At 42.0% G+C, this 17,227-nt stretch overlaps 1 protein-coding gene across 2 annotated transcripts in view; it reads right to left on the bottom strand.

Moving 5' to 3' along the window:
- XPR1 (xenotropic and polytropic retrovirus receptor 1) overlaps positions 1-17,227 on the bottom strand; it is a 116,918-nt gene that overhangs the window by 43,042 nt on the left and 56,649 nt on the right. The window lies entirely within an intron of this gene.

Below are 17,227 nucleotides of genomic sequence, written 5' to 3' on the forward strand. Positions count from 1 at the left end.
TAGGGCCATCCCGAATCAAGACTGCTCTTTATAGCTACAGGAATTTTTTTAAAAAGGCATCTCACCCACCATCACAAAGTCAGCCACCCTAAAGCTGCACACCGGTGGAAAGGGAGGACCATGCTCATTCCCACCTGCCCACTCTGCTGCTTCCAGCACCCTGAAGCCACCTCTCTGCTGCCATGTCTACCCAGCACAAAGCCACACGGCCACTGCAGGGGTGGGCCCCCTCCTCTCTCCCACATCACTTCTGCCACCATGCGGTGAGGCAGATGAAGGAAAGATGTCCCAACCAAAACAAAAGCAGATTAAGTAGCAGCATAACCACCCTCGACATGCTATCATCGCTTTATGTCAGGGTTAAATTCTTACATTTATCCACTCAGAAGTTATTCTCCTCTCCAGTCCTGGGCACTGGCAAGTTCTCCAATACGAACTTTAGTGAGAGAGCAAACATCTTTAACAAAGATTGGGGTTTATAGAATCATAGAATCATTAAGGTTGGAAAAGACCTCTAAGATCATCCAGTCCAACCATCAACCCAACACCACCATGCCCACTACACCATGTCCCTAAGGGCCTCATCTACACGTCTTTTAAATACCTCCAGGGATGGTGACTCCACCACTTCCCTGGGCAGCCTGTTCCAAGGCCTGACCACTCTTTCAGTAAAGAAATTTCTCCTAATGTCCAATCTAAACCTCCCTTGGGACAACTTGAGGCCATTTCCTCTCGTCCTATCGCTTGTTACTTGGGAGAAGAGATCAACACCCACCTTGCTACAACTCCTTCACCAGCTTCGTTGCCCTTCTCTGGACACGCTCCAGCACCTCCACGTCCTTCTTGTAGTGAGGGGCCCAGAACTGAACACAGGATTCGAGGTGCGGCCTCACCAGTGCCGAGTACAGGGGCACGATCACCTCCCTGCTCCTGCTGGCCACACCATTTCTGATACAGGCCAGGATGCCGTTGGCCTTCTTGGCCACCTGGGCACACAGCCGGCTCATGTTCAGCCGGCTGTCAACCAGCACCCCCAGGTCCTTTTCCTCTGGGCACTTTCCAGCCACTCTTCCCCAAGCCTGTAGCGTTGCCTGGGGTTGTTGTGGCCGAAGTGCAGGACCCGGCACTTGGCCTTGTTGAACCTCATACATTGGCCTCGGCCCATCGATCCAGCCTGTCCAGGTCCCCTTGCAGAGCCTTCCTACCCTCCCACCCGATTTGGTGTCATCTGCAAACTTACTGAGGGAGCACACATCACTTATCATGGGGGGTTGTTTTTTCTTCCCTGAGTTTATCATAGCAGAAAGCCAAGTACCACCAGTTCTGCGTGTTCATGCCATGCCCTTTGCAGCTTGTCAGGCATTTCCCCCAGAGCTTCTCCAGCACTCCCACCACCACAGCGTGCTTTGTGCTGGGACAGGTACACAGGTTCTCAACCTACCACTGGTCTTGCTCTTGAAGAACAAAGCTGGCCATAAAAAGTATTCATCCCAGATATGCAAACAATTGTATTCAGAAGGAAAGTGCCAAGCTTTTAGCTGAAGGCTTCATCTGACCTTCATCTGAGACCCCAGGACTCACTGGCTTCAGCCATCCTTCCCACCTTATCATCCCTATAATCCTTCAAATACAAACGTAGCACCACAGAAAACTAAAATCTGCCCCATGAGAAAATGGGAAACTGCTTGGGAAGTACCTTCTTCCTTCCTGGAAAATAAAATCTCTCTCTCATAGTTTAAAGGAAGAGGCCTAAATTACAGCGATCGTGATCGGATCCACACTTTTCCCCCATTGCTCTGGGACTGTTTTAACTCTTTTGGAAGAACTAAGTACAATTCTGTAATTCAAGTCAAATTTTGCAATTAAAGCAGCAATTCGGTCACTTTGTTATTATAAGGAATATAGTGCAGCATCTCCAGAAGTGCAGAATTTCAAAAACAGAATGAATTTTCTAAATTAAGTAAGAAATTAGTTTAATGAGTAGAAATTAAAGAATCCACACTGTAATTACAAATTTTAGCACTGTCAATCATCTGTCCCAAATGCTCCTAATGCAGAAATAAAGCAGACTCTTGATACCCCCCATAGTTACAGTTTCTGAATTCTCATGCAGTCTTACAGACTAAAAAAGGTTAGTATTACTACAAAGAGGAAAAATTAAAATTTTATTACAGTCTTGATAAGATCAAGAAATAGATTTTGAAATACATGTTATTAAATTGGGATGACAAGTGTCTACAGAAAAGTTTCAGTCACTAGCAGATAAACACTCTGATCTGTCATAACAAAAAAATCTTTTTCGTTTAGCATTAATTTCTACATAAAAACAACCTCAAAGTAATATTACTATATATTAAATATCAACTTTTAACATTTAGAATTTCCTGATTATTATGTTTATGGCACTGATATTAAACACCATAAACTTACAGACGCTATATTAATGTTTTAGAGGGGTTGTATAGAAAGAGCAAATAACACAACACAAGCGTGCAGGGGCAATGTTGGAAGAAGAGTATCTTCTTTTGGACTTTGACGATGCTTTGAAGAGGAAAACAGAGGGGAAAAAAAAAACCAGTCCTGCACAGATGACTGGTGTTTACAACTTCACCATCCAAGGGCTTCTAGAAAAGAATTTGCAAGGGCTCCAAAGGCTGGTCCAAACTCCAAGTTTTGGCTCCCGGGGTCCCTTTATTATCCCACGATTATACTTGCAGATCCGTGGCTACTCCCAAGGACGAGGGGTCCCTCCCTTGTGCAAACAAACCCCGAAATGACAGGGCTCCGACTCTTCTTTGCTGAAGAAAAGCCGCAGCAGCCCCGAGGTGTCATTACACCCCTGCTCGAGGTCCCTGGCCTGACGCAGACTTTGCAGAACCACACACGCGCGTGCCCCAACACAGATCCCTCTTTGCGGGCAGCCCAAAACACCAGAAGGACAGAAAATAACTCTGCTTTGGGGCTGGTAATTTCTAACAGCGGAGTCACAGCAGTTGCAACATCCTACCCTGGGGCCCCACCAGTAAAGCCAATCTGAACTTGCCTGCGAGAGCCCTAATCCTTGACCTAACAGCCGCTAGCGCGGGCGGACAAAACACAAACAGGTGGTGAAGCAATAGAAATTACTGTACGATACTTAAAATGCATAGATTTTATTCACTAGTTGCCTGAAACTTTTCAAACAACAGTAATCAGGCAGTATCAAAAGAGAGCTGACTCCTAAGGAAGGACCTGAAGGGCAAATTCTTCAGCCCAAAGAGTTTACACATCTCTAGCAGAAGAGCTTACCTATAGATGCTTTCTGACATGGGGTAATCATCCTTTCCTGCCTTTAAAAATAAGTCATGTAGAAATAAAAGCACAGAGGCTCACTTAATTTCCCGCTTCGGAAACACTGAGCCACTTCTATCATCACTTGTTTCTAGGTTTCAGTAAGTTCACAAAGCAAAAGTAAAACCAAGCAAGTTTTTAAACTTCAGTCACTGGAACTATCCAAGAACAAAAAAATCTCATCAGGAAGCAGAGTATACTTTTTGTCCATGAAGTCAAGCATGAATATTTCTACGCAATCAAAATATCACCTTTTAAGACAGCAAAAAGCTCAGCAAAGCAACACAGTGTTAAACTAACATAATCAATGCCAAATAAATTACTAAATATCTTGTTTTGTACATTACTGACTACTTCAGGAAATGATAAATAAGTGTGTTAAACTGTTTGACTATATCTGAAGTTTAGAAAAGGAAAATGGGCTTTAAAGCACAAACAAATCACTATTGGAAGACCTTCCAAAAACCTTGAGATTAGGAATTCAGGTCTCTATTTCAACCTCGAAACATCGCTGACTCAGAGGAAAACAAGTTCTATATAAACTATTCAAAATCCTCCTCCAAATATCAAACACCTTCTAAATAAAAGATATTTTGCAGACCATGGTGGATGCCAGCTTTAAAAATCAGGATTCTCTGTGAAGAAAAGGTTTCCCTTTGGTCCCGTTCCCACTGCGGTTCAGTCATTTAGCTGCAATAATAGACAAGTGCTGCCAAGGCTATTGCCTTTATTTATTTATTTTTCCCCCAAGGCTAGGACAGGACAACATTTTCTGCCATGAGAAAATCACGGTGCCAGAAACCGGCCTTGGATTCAGAAGCTCCATGACAACAGATGCTGTTTTTAAAAGGCATCCAGCTATTGCTGCCAAGCAGGGCCAGCGGTAACCTTCCTTTTGTTCCTTTTCTATAGCCCTAATACTCCATTTACCCGAAGCTCCACGAAGTTGCCATGAACAAGGTTGCCAGGAAGACAGTCTGATCAATATTGCAGCTTCCCCACCTCATCTTCCTATGCAATTGCCTGCTGTCAATAAAAAACACAGTAAGCCTGAAAGGCTCTTGCTTTTACTTGCAAAGCCAAGTGGTAAACCAGCAGCAATCTGGAAGTACTCCCCTGTCGCCACACTTTCTAGTTTGCGGGAGAGTTCAGATGCTGGCACATCTAAAATAGAACCTGAAGTTGAAAAATTAACATGCAAGTTACATTCCTGTGCTGTCCCAAGCAGTTATTTCTCAGTGCATCTGTGAACTGTTCATTTAATTTCTCATTTTCTGCAGCTGTAGTATATAGACAAATGATCAGCATCCCCGGCAGCTCTGCTTACTCACTGCCATGCGAGAAAACAGACAGTAAAAGTTTTCTTTGTTAGAGCAGTGCCCTCTAAAAGTAATCATTAAAAAAAAATCCTTCAGTCTTTATATGCTGAATTTCAAGGGGTATTTAATTAAAAAAGATAATTAGCTTTGTTATGAGATCAGCACAGGTGTAGTTCTCTGAATCACCTTCTGCTTGCCACAAAACAGTTTTATCTGAGTAAGGTAATTTCAAAACTTCAGCTAGAGAGGAGGCATTTTTATTTATTAGGAGGGCTCTGCCATCTATTCAGTAAAAAAAAGTCAAACTCAACATTGCCATTAAACACATCAAATCATACTGAACAGGTGATCACAAGTTTAACATCAGCACCATTTTGAATACACTAAACTTTTAACATTTTCCACACCCTGCCCTTGGCCTCTTGCTAACTAAAAGCCCTGTACGCTGGGCTCAAATAGGTTTGCAACAACAGAACTGTGCTCTGAAAATTTAACAAGATTTAAAAGACAGTTTTCTTGCTCCCTTGTCTATGAAGACAGTAACTGCTTGTACTTCTGGCATATTAGGGAAAAAGAAGAAAAAAGGCCACTGATTACCACGCTCAAAATTCTAAAAAAAGTGGGTCACTATAATGAAAACATGTATCTGACTCCAAACCCCCCATCAGCTTTGTCCGTCTACTCAACCATCACAATTTTCTAATACCCTTGTCAGTTCTACAGCACCAAGATTGTACAGCTTCCCAACCTTTTACACAGTACAGTGAAAAAATTGTACAGTTAAAAATCAAACTGTGTAGTTCATAAACGCAAGGACGAAGATTGCCTTTACACCTCTAATGCATCATCCTCATGTTCATTGGGGTATTTTTCCAAAGGAAAGGTTCTTCCGCAAGGCAACTCCCTTACTCACAACAGAAAGCTACACTTGGGTCAGCTGCAAATTGGATCACTCGCTGAAAGCTTCCAATAAATTAATTACTCACCATGCATTTTCATGTCCAATCTTGTGGCAAATAAAATTCTGTATGAGAAAACTTTCAAGTGCTTAAAATACAGATAGAGAAATATGTCCTAGGACATATTCTTGCTATAGGAAGAGGAAGAAAGCCAACTCTGCTTGCGAATAAGGAACATTTACATTCATGTTATTCCACCTTAACTTCTGAGTTGCAAATTGTACGTACACATGTAATGGTGTGCACCTCTCTTGGAATTTATTCCATCAACCAAAACATGGACCTCGAATTAAAATACTATAAAATCAGAAAGAAAGAAGCGTCTTGTACTAGTTCATATAAAAAAAAATCACAGCAGGCTATATCTACTTTTCTAAACCATCACAGAGGAGCTGGTCAGCTCTCCACTTACTGAATGCTTTAGCCCAAATTAGATTTGGTTATTAAATTATTTCCCTAAATCTAGTAATAAAAAATGACCACTCAGGTAGCAAATGAGGTTGGTATTGCCTGCACACGCAGTGTTTAGGTGTGATAGGGGAAGGAGGAGGCAAGAACTGCTGCAGGTCACCAACACAAGTTCTCTCAGGTTTTGGTTCACCAGTTTGTTGTTTTTAACAATTAACCCAGAATGAATGGAATCTATTTCAAAATACCTTTAGAAATTAAGATTTTCAGGTTGGTAAAAATTCTGCATCCTTATTTTTAGATTGTATCACTGAAATCTTACAAGGAAACCAGCCAGGTTCTTGTAGATGGTGTATTTAGCTGGAAAGAAAAAGCAACCTCCACAACATGCCTACAAGCTAGATATCCAACCAAGTGCCTACTATAAATTATTTATATTTGTGACTCTGTAAACATAGATTCTAAAGCAATGACAGCATCCCAATATGAACTTCAGGTGCAGAAGAAACAGGCAATGCCGTAGCCAGATGTGAGAAGACAGCTGTTGCCCAGCTGGCTGGCTACAAGCTTTGTAGCTCTAAGAGTGTCAGGTTTGGCAGTCTACAGCGTAGCTGCACAGCTGTTCTACGGGTTCACTTCTTTAAACAAGTATCTAGCACTCATAAGAAGTCATTTTGCAAACAAAGAAGGCGGCACTAGTCTTTGTCAGCTATTAGAGGGAAGTCACTAAGGCAAGAGAGTGGCGGTGCTGTCAATGGATTCTCCGGGTACACGCGCGGCTACGTGCGCATTTCTGTGACAACGGCTCCGCAAAACCATCTGTGCAATGATGCTTCAAAGTTGACCTTTTTCAAATTCTCTTATTTCAGAGGAAAAAGATTCTAACCCATCAGCAGATATGTAAAAAGCATGGCTAGTTTAACCCTGTGCGCCTGGAAGAGGATCTAAATGACGACCTTCCACGTAGCTGGGGTGGGGGGAGGCAAGTGGGGTGCAAAAAACTCAACTAGGTTGGCACAGCTTTGGAGCAGAGACGACCCCAAGGCCCTGTAAGCTTACATCCCAGCTGTCCCCAGTTTTGCTGTTACAATTGTCCATTATTAGATTGTTGTCTGAATTTGCAAACTGCCAGCGCCATCTCAGCTTTGGGATTATACCTCCATTCTGTCCCCTGTCCTTATACGTGACCATGACGCTTCAGCACTTTTACTTCTGTACCATTAGGAAAATCAATATTCCCAGTAGAATAACAAAACTGAGGCTATGTGGTACCTCGGATTTGAAGGACAGATAGGCAGAAACTTGTGACAGAAAAAAAAATAAAGAGAAGCAGCACAAATAATATTTCAAATAATAATGCCTAATAATATTTCAAGAACTACCATAAAAATATTGTTAGTACAGTATGACAGACCTGGATGCCAGGAGGCATCATACAGTGACAGGACTCTCAATTCCTGCCTTCCCTGGTTAAGAACAACCTTTAAATTCTTATTCTTTCCAAGAAGGAAAGTAAAGATTCACCACGTGTTTTTGCAAAAGTTTCCCAATAAGCTAGACCAGAAATACCGCCACACACTTAAGGGTCAAGAAAAGACGGTCAACAGGAGCTAAGACTCCAGATGAAATTTCACACTGACCATTACCAGACTCCTAGACAAAGAATGGAGAATACCAGGGTTGAGTTACTCAGCCCGTGCATACTAGGACCTGTCCAGACATAATGGTCACATATGATCAGTTTAAACAAGTAACTGGCGATGCAAACAGAGATACTGCAGTTTTGCGGAATTACCAGGATCACACCGGGACGATCCCTGGTTACACAAGGCACCTGCACGTTCCTCAAGCTGCTGATCTGCTGCCTCGAGTTCTGGCTTTCAGTTAAACAAGACAAGACAGCAGCAATTATGGTTGCGCAAAAAGCCCTATCACAGTTTACACATTTGAGGTTAAGGAATGCAGAGATACTCCAGCCTCTTACGGCCAAGAGGTCTGAACTAACCCGTACACCTCTGACAGATGCTACACGAGACGAGAGTTCAGCACCGCCATCCGTTCCTTCTGCAAAAAGAGAGATCTTCATTAGCCTTTAATCTGAGCAACGTTGCATCCGAGATGAGAGTTTTTTCCCCCTCCTCAATGACAGGGCCACCAAACTAAAAAATTAGCAGTATCTGTTCAATGCTTTTAAGATCCACTGAATGGACCTCCATAAATAAGCACAGCTGTGTTTTATACAGGTACAAAACAATCTGCAAAACCTTCCTTTTGCTAATTCACATGGACGGAAATAAAGGATACTTCCCTAACTTGGTCCTTAACCCAAATAGACAAATGCAAAACAAAAGAAGTCACAAAAGCACAAAGCAGCATGGAAAACCAAGACCAGAACTGTTGATTTAAAACCAGGTGCTCAGAGTTCAAACTGAAGTTTTTCCTTATATTCACCTACCCCCTGTTTCCCTTCAGCCTGGAGAAACTCAATGAATTCAGCAAATCCTCTGCTGATATCAGTACAAGTGCTAGAGCTCCTGACCTTTAGCCAAGTGACATTTAAACAAATATATGTGTATGCTCCAGAAAGCAGAGGGGAAGATCATCCCAGTCCTATAGATTTGGACCTTTGGGCCAGCCCCCAAATCAGTGATGAAAGAAATTACCATGGGGACTAGAAACACAGCAGCACGGCGCAATTGAAGGAAACTCAAATACTGCAGTGCCGAATATAGTAGAGATCCCTCACCCTAAAACCCACTAATACTCTTTCGCTGCCCCACCTCCTGAATGAAGGTGGTACTTCATGGCATGGGAAGAGAAGAGGAAACTTTCCAACTTTTTTAATGTGCATTCATACTTATCAAGAAAGACGTAAGTTCAATCTTTTGAATATTTTAATCAAGCAAAAAAGGTTTCTGTCAGGAGATAAAGCTTCATAATAAAATGACTGTTTATGCTTCTTTTATTGAGCCTCCAGTTTTAATAGTCTTATTTCCAGAATTTTACTAAGCAATAACAATTACCTTCTCATTAAAATGGCATAAAAACCTTCAGAACATCTGACATAACCAAAAACACAAGATAGGAATTAAAACAAAACTGAGCAATTACAGACAGTTAAAGGAACAGTGATAAAGTGTACTTTTAAAGTTGTTTATTATTAGATAAGTTTTTCCTTCCCATGAAAATCACACGTAGATGGAGTGATGGGGAATTTCGGAGGCAGTTCAGATGGCCCTTTATGTCCTAGCTCAGACACGCACCCGATGCCCCTTCCCTTGCCGTGGTACCGCTGCTCATCCAAGCCTCAGTGAACCCGTTTAGGAAGTTAATCCGGTATTTAAAGAACTACTCAGCATTAGAACTAAAAAGCATTAAAAACCTAATTGATCAATAAACTAAATTCTTGTGGTTTAGGTCTCTGAAACAGCTCATCGCAGGTAGGGAGGCGGCAGTGAGAAGGAGATTACCCCTCTGGCAGCAGCTACCCGTTAGACTGATTTAACTGGAATACCAAATCACCCCCCTTCAACTCACATCTGTTTTGTGATGAGAGATGACTAAAAGCGTTACCTCACAGCTCAGTTGACAAGGAGACGTTGGTAAAGCCAACACAACTCACTTGAGTTGAAATCACATGCCCGTACCCTTGATATGAACACAGCAAACATCTCGATTGTTAGTTAAACAGATTGAACATGTTCAAGCTTTGGTCTTTTTCTCAACAGCACCTAACCTCCTGCCAACGCTCCAGCAGCACGTGTGCCTCTAGTCTGCCCTTCTTCTCCAACTCTGTAATGATGCATTTATGGGGAAAAGCCTTCCTTAGCTTGGGTACAAACTGGCTAGTTCAACGTACTCCAGCGCAACTGATTTTAAAACATTTTTGAGATATTTTAGTATAGTTTGAACTATCTTGAATAGGAATAAAAATAGTTATTTTAGTATAAAAAGATAAAATGCTTAAAAGCAGAAGTTGGAAAACAAAGTAACATAAGAATTCACTGCAATGTGGTGTTACACAAGCAACTGCAGCAACATTTTGCTATGCAAGCTGTACTGGGACCTTTCAAACAGGCAATGCCTTCATCAAAGTACTCTTGGGCACGATGGCCAGTCACTGTCCCCTCCACGTGTGTCTTCATAGGGATGTCTTCTGCTGGCTCTGATGAGCCTTTCCAAGACACCTGTACTCACAGGTTTTATCTGTACCAAACATGCTCTTGCACATCTCTGGCTATGCAACGTGTCCAAGTTTCCATACGTTCTCTTGTGGACATTTTCCTTTGCCCACAGCCCCCACGGTGCAGACGACATTCAGTATGACAGGGATATACAAACTAGAAAGAAAATCTTTTCCCCAGAAAAGAACTGAAAAGGTTGAACAAGGTTCATACATGCATGCCACGGCAGACTTAACCTGTCACCCACTCATCTGAAGAACAAGATAAATGCAGGGCAGAATTGTCTTGAAATGTAATTTAAGTCTTGTTCTTTCAGTGCTTTCTCCCCCGCTTTCTTGCTCCCTCCCTCCACCAAATATCAGTTTCTACAGTGTGTGTATATATATTTTTTTTTTTTTAAATTTTTAAATTGCTGGCAAAAATCAGGTTGTGCATGAGCAAGTCCGACAAGAAAAGTGCTAATTTATGCTGAAATAAGAGGCCCAGAAACTATCAACATTTTCACATGTGATAAAGCCATCACTGCAAATGCAGCCTGACAAGCAATCACCTATGCTGCACCGCCAGCCAGTGCACCCTTACCACACTCGCCCAAACTGAGACTCGTGTAACATAAGCAGTTCTGCTCTTCATCAGGATGTGCAGGTCACCAGCAGGATACATACTCCAGGAGCTTTAGGAAATGCCATCTTTCAGCATTAAAACCATGCCCTGTTCAGGCTCCTTGTCTGCGTGCCCTCAGAACAAGCCCAGCAGTCCAACCGCCCACTTCCCAGGAAAGGCTGCTGGCCTACGGGAGTGCTTAAATAGTTGCAGAAACTGGACCCGCATCAATTCTTCTGGATTGATAAGAAACACAGAAATAGAGGCATCGAATTAGCTTTTATAAAACCTCACTTTGGACTCAAGCACTTCTTTGAGAGCCAGTCCTTGCACCCAGCAATCTCAGCTGCTCTGGTACAACTGTGCAATCTGACAGCGATCTGCTGCAAAAGGTTATTTCAACCCTCCTCGGTCCCCTGATGGACCCTGTCAGGCAGCTGTGGAAACAGCAGCGGGAGTATGAATGAGGGGCCAAGACAAGGGCTAAAACAAGCAGCAAGGTCAGTTTAAGGCAGAACAGGGAGAAAGGTAAGCTCCAACTACAGAGATAGTATTTAGAGGGCCTCAAAATATTTCTTTTGAAGAACCAAGCTATTTAAACCCAGAGTTATTTCATCCTGCCGCAGATAATTCAGTATGTACGTTGGCAAACCAGAGTCAGCACTGGTTTGAACAGAGGAATCTTCTCCGTACCTCGTAGAAGGCACATACCTCTTCTCTGCGTTACCTAAGCAAACATCATCCATATCCACAGGGCTTCAAACTTTTTCAATAAATCCTCCACATGACAAGTATTTCTGTCAGGAAATAGCTCTGTTTTTTCCTTGTTCTCCTCTGCTGCTGCACATGGAGGTGGTAACCTCAGAGCCGGAGCCACCTCAAAGCTTATAGGAACATTTTGCTCAGTTACTGGCATCTGTTCTCTGCCTCATGAATTGCCATTTCACGTTTAGCCGTCAGTCCATCTAACAAAGCATCCCACTTTGGCAGTTACCAGTACTGGACAAAGCACTTTACTACCTGCTACGACTTTGCACAGTGAGGAAGAACAAGCTTTGCATTCCAGGACAGTCATTTGTTTCCATTGCTGCTGACAAAATTGTGAGAATCTCAAGTGATACAGAAAATCTTTAGGGAAACGATGTAATTAAGAGCATGCTAACTTTTTAAAAATACGGGGAGTAGCAGAGCGTGCTTTCTGATCCTAACGCTCCTGGGACAGGACACAATTTAGACGGGGAAAGCCTGCCCCTGTGCAGCACACCGGTGTCCCAGGAGGGCCCTGCTCGGTTGTGTTTGTCTGGGGGGAGGCAGAAAAGGGAATTAGAGCTAATTGAAAACATTTTGCATAATTGGAGCTGATAAGAGACCTATACCCATCACTCCAGGAAACTATTTGCATCCTTATAACAATTACAGCACATATGAAATTCAGAAGTTAAGCAAAGAAATAGAACACTAATACTGGTGGCAAAAAACAGGTGAACAAATGGACTACCAACATTAAAAAAAAAAAACAATGCTACTTTTAAACCTCTTTTCAGACACACGAGAGCATTTTTGTTGAGGATATCGGGGGTGGGGGAGGAGGGAAATGACAAAAGGAAGATTAACAAAACTGTGTCTTGGGAAAGACTTCAATTAATATTAAGAGCAACCAGAAAGACAAAACAAATGATGCAGAAACAACTACAGACTCCCCATATGGAGGACAGTGAACGCACAGTACAAAGACAAGCCTACTTTAAACATGCTATCGATGGCTTAATTTCTCCCCAGGGAGTGAACACTACTCAAATTCATTTTTCCTTTTTTATTTTACCAGCTATTAAGAGCAAACAGTTAGCAAGAAGATAATAAGCAAGCAATTATCAGATGAAGAAAAACATGTTTCTGAGATATCTCAGAGAAATGACACGGGGCTTGAGAGTGGCTCTGCCCAAGATTTTACCAGGGGACCGCTACGGTCAGACCATGTTCAGCTCTTTCTGACTTCCCAGGAAGGAGGAAACGTAACAGCTTTTTAATTCTCATCAATGTTTACATCACTGTCTTCCTAAACGTTTTGCACAATTTAAAACAACATTTTTCTTTTTAAATGATACATGCCTAGTTCAAACGCCAGTAAATGATCATTAAGGTAGCTGCTTATCTACTCAAGGCAGTAATTCTTCTGTTTTAATTCTTACATTATTATAGCAACAGATGTTGTAAGATCCTCACAGCATTACAAAGCCTTCCCAAGGTTATATTCCTCCTCGCTCACACACGAGCACAGCCACGCAGCTGAGCCCCACCCTGCTACTCATTAAAAAATACGTATTTGAAGCATGCCTGGAGACACTGCGGTAAATTCAAGATAAGCAGAAGTTCTCCAGTGCAGGTCTCCACAAGTTCGGAGTTGGTTTCTGTCAAAAACACTTTCAGGTAGCATCCCTTGCCTTCCCTTATTCTCAATCCTGTGCTTAAAGGGCTTGGTTAAATCCAATTCAAATAAAAGCAGCATTCCTCAGACGCCACTGTGCAATCAGAAGTTTTGCTATGATTTAAGTACATGGAAGGAATAAACTACAGTTCAAATGTCCTTCCTTCAAGGGGATAGAAGATGGTCTTTCAAAGGGATTGATTTGAAAGCCTATGCCCACTTCAACTCTTCAACAGAGCTACTGTGTTCAAAGGGTAATTTTAGTTTAAGATTAAAATGCAACAGAGACCAGGACTGCACTTGTTTGTCTGTCTTCCAAGCTAATCTCTTTCTTTTTGCACAGCACAAGTCCCTAGCCAGAAACCACAAGGGCTGGGTATCTCCTCTTGGAGCATCCCTGCCAGACTGGAACTGGAATCCTTTTGAAAAGGATTTTTACACCCCAAATGAGAAGAAAGATTTAAAGGCATGTGATTCCCCCCCCATTATTTCCCCCAGGCTCAATGCACAGCACTGCTGGCACTTGGTAAATAAAAAGGCAAAAGGAACCATTCAGTAATTTCTATTGCTTACAGAACAAAACCTGGTGGGAAGGGAATACACAAACTGCAGAAGTAACTGCCAACAGAAAGGTTTTGCATCCAAACACAGATTCTAAGTATGCTGAGGGTAAAAAAAACGAATGGCCCAACTTCCTAAGTCACCTCTTATTTACATTTCAAAGAATGCATTACAGAGCCACCACAATTAATTCTATTTTATCCCTATTCCTGACAGTGGCGAAAACCCTGAATTTTAAGTCCCAGTTGCAGTATCAGCTGTGCAAATGGACAGAACAACAATATTTTCAATAAACTTGAATAAATTGTCTATGGATATCCTCCCTAAAGAAACCTGCTTTACCTTCAGGTTGGCACACTCACCAGCGATACAAGGGAGACGCACACTAAACCACTCTGCAACAGAGGTTATAAACCAGCTCCAGTAGCCAAGTTACAGCACAGGAGTTCGGGAATAGGATGACATACCTCAGCTTTACTCTGTAGTATCCCACACAATAAAAAACAATTAAATTAGAACATTTTAGTGTGTCGCTGTTCTAGATTAAAAGCTGGACTCGCTTTTAAAGACACTGGGGAGAGGGAAGAGTTATACATTTCAGGTATCAGGAACCCATTTCCCTCTCCATCCTTCCTACCTTTACATTTGCTGACTTCTAAACATACTTGCATCACCTTACATACTGGCACTTTCTCTCTTAAGGATAAATGAAATTAAGTACACTTTGTGTAAAAAAAAAAAACCTGCCAGTCCCTTGCCTGCCCCTGCTGTACACAGCAACTTTGCCAAGCAGCAGTTAACAAGATGCTGCCCGCTTTGAAGCTATGGTTGACTTGAAACGTTGTTCTTTGCAAAACCTGTTAAAGACTGCTCCTTATTTAAAGTATGGGAGACACAACTAGAATAGAGAAGCAAGCACTCAGAACAGCAGGAGCAGCAAGCAGAGAGAACTCGGAGCTTTGTCCGCCAAGTGTTTGAAAACTTTTGCCGTGCTCCAGAAAATCTGGACTCAACACACCGCCCATGAGGCACTCTCCTTTTAATAACGGCAAAACCCAAAATCGTTATTCTCGCACCCCTAACCATGCTTTTAGCTTTGTGCTTGTGTCCTCACAGAAAAATTTTAACGCAACAGATGACCGTAGCGTCCAGAAACACTGCTCATGTAGCCGGCATGCTGCTAATCAACAGCCAGAGCAGATGGAATGCAAATCTCCCAGCGAGGGAAGACCAGGAGGCTGTCACCATCCTGCTCTGAAAACGTAAATGAGCTATAATCAATTAGGAGCTAAATTCAGACAGAATTTTGGTGAAAGGCAACACTTCAAGGTGTTTACAGGGAAATCAATCTGCTCCATTAAAAAAAAATGCACCATGTATTGCAAGGTTATTCTGCGCCGTTATATCTGTTAGCAATGCATCAGCACAAGTTGTTATTGTCCTGATTTTATTTCCTGCAAGGATTTTAATTTAAGCTTTAGGCAAATTAATCCATTAACTACAAATAGAGTGATGATGGTGTTAAAGGTAACATTAATGTCTTCTCATCAGAAGAGAAATTTTTTTTTGGCAAATATTTCGGAGGATGGAATCCTCTCCTCTTCAACAGCAGAAGACAGGGGGAGTGTCACCCAAAGCATCACCCAAAAGTCACATGAAAATAAAGTTTTGCTACAGCCATGCTGGTCTATACCAGCAAGCCACAAAGAGCCAACTTCAATAGGTTTGGGGGTTTATTTTAGGCATATTCACACATGAGAAGCATTGAAGCTGCCCCATTCATTCACTCAATTGATTCACCGACTGACACATGAATAAATATGTAAGTGGCTACTCTACTCCAGTTAGTGACATTCAGTGAATCTAACCAGAGAGCCTAGACCTCCAGCCCCAGCACTTAGCTCTCAGTGCCTCTCCCTTGGGAACTGAATAGCAATCAGGTATGTAATGCAGGGATGGCTGCTTTTTTTCTTCCCATTTAAGGTGGAAAATAAGGGGGGTGGGGCACAGAGATAGGATGGAAAAAAGAATTAAATCCTTAAACCCAGGCAAATGGTCTAAACATGCTTGAAGAACTGCTTTAAGCAAAAAAAAAATATATATATACTAGAAAATAGGGAGAAGGAATAAAGGAAAACCAAAACTGACTGCAATTGCAGAAAATGTGAAGCAGATGATGCATTTCCTATGTGATAGCTTAAACAAGTCCCAGGGCACACCTCCTAAGTCCATCAAATATCAGATTTACATAAAATCATTAATTCATTACAATCATGAAAGAAAAGAGGGATGGGTTAGGAGGGACAGGATGGAATGAATGAAGCAAAAATTTAAGCCAGAGACACAAGCAAAATGTCCATATCCACGTACGTACGTAGAGCTTCCTGAAGGAGAGAGACACGCAACTAACCTCAAAGAAATTTTTCAAACTGAAAAACCTTAAAGTTTGCCAACACTAAAACACCATGGCTTTGAATATACAGAAAAATATACACATCATAGCAATACCACTTGTTTGTCCGCACTCTGTGGCAACACAAAGGGAAGTTGCTGATGCCGCACTTATTCCTACCACTGACAAGAACTATTTGCTTCTGGTTTGGTTTCCATCACCCCGAATTAGAAACAGAGCCTCTATTCCTGCCCGAGGACTGTCGGGTCTCAACCACCTCTTTTGACCCACTCGAGTCAACTCAGCTTTTCATGAAGCTTCTTGCTGTACCCCTGAAATAATGGTAACTTTTAACCAAAAAGTAATGCAGAAGATTAAAGATTAAAAATACTTCTCTTCTGATGAGAAGAAAATAATGTTACCTTTAAAGCCATCATCACTCTATTTGTAGTTAATGGATTAATTTGCCTAAAGCTTAAATTAAAAGCCTCTACAAACTCAGCTGTAACATACAAATTAATTTTCAGCTTTCTTTATCACTTGATTCACGCGCACACCCTGAAACTGCAATTCTGTAGCTATCAATCTGCCTCCAGAGACAGTGTTATCACGGCAATCCCACAACACAACACAACTAGTCTTACAGACGGCTGCACTATTTTTAAAGCGGAACATGGATGTATTTTCCTCTCCTTTGCCAAACAAGTATATGAAATGTGCCACATGGCAGGGTAGCATGCAGATGACAAAACAGTCAGAATTCAGCAGAAATACAAGATGGGGTTGCCAGAAGGATGCCAACAACTCTTTGTCAAAAAATATATTGATACCTGCTGCAACAAAAGCTCTGGCGTATCTTTGCTCTCCAGAGCGGAAAACGTCCACAATTGTTGTAATCTCAGTTGAGTAAAGGAGAAATGCATTTAAGACCAAAGGAGTGTCCTGGGTCTCGGATGCAAACTTACCCAAGTATCTGTTGATGTGTCTGTCTTAACCTCCCAGATGCAGAAAGAAGTCACCACGAATTTTGAGACTATTACAAGAGG

Source organism: Calonectris borealis, chromosome 8 (assembly GCF_964195595.1).
Source record: "Calonectris borealis chromosome 8, bCalBor7.hap1.2, whole genome shotgun sequence".
Taxonomy (NCBI): domain Eukaryota; kingdom Metazoa; phylum Chordata; class Aves; order Procellariiformes; family Procellariidae; genus Calonectris; species Calonectris borealis.